The 370-nt window shown below is 63.0% G+C and overlaps 1 long non-coding RNA gene across 1 annotated transcript in view; it reads left to right on the forward strand.

Moving 5' to 3' along the window:
* The first annotated feature begins 14 nt into the window (after positions 1-14).
* Positions 15-370, forward strand: part of LOC107672214 (uncharacterized) — a 17175-nt gene continuing 16819 nt past the window's right edge. The window contains exon 1 of the long non-coding RNA XR_001632297.1: positions 15-101. This is a non-coding gene — a long non-coding RNA (uncharacterized LOC107672214). The remainder of the gene's footprint in view (positions 102-370) is intronic.

The raw sequence follows: 370 nt of genomic DNA on the forward strand, positions 1-370 counted from the left end.
TCCCGTACGTGCTCTTTGGAGTCCGGGAAGTACCACAGGCCTCCACAGGCTTCACCCCCTTCGAACTGCTGTTTGGGAGACAGCCCAGGAGCCTTCTAGACGTGGCTCGGGAAGCATGGGAGAACCAACCCTCCCCCCTTCGTAGCCTCGTCGAGCACGTGCGGGAGATGAGAGAAATAATTGACCGGGTCATGCCGCTGGTTAAGGAACATCTCGTGACCGCCCAGCGCGCCCAGCAACGGCTCTACGACCGGCCCGCCCAGGCCCGGGAGTTCCAGCCGGGCGATCGAGTGGTGGTACTGGTCCCGACAGCTGCATGCACGTTTCTAGCGACCTGGCAGGGGCCCTACACCGTAGTGGAACGGATGGG

This window comes from Sinocyclocheilus anshuiensis, unplaced genomic scaffold, assembly GCF_001515605.1.
Source record: "Sinocyclocheilus anshuiensis isolate Anshui unplaced genomic scaffold, SAMN03320099.WGS_v1.1 scaffold997, whole genome shotgun sequence".
In the NCBI taxonomy this organism is placed as follows: Eukaryota; Metazoa; Chordata; class Actinopteri; order Cypriniformes; family Cyprinidae; genus Sinocyclocheilus; species Sinocyclocheilus anshuiensis.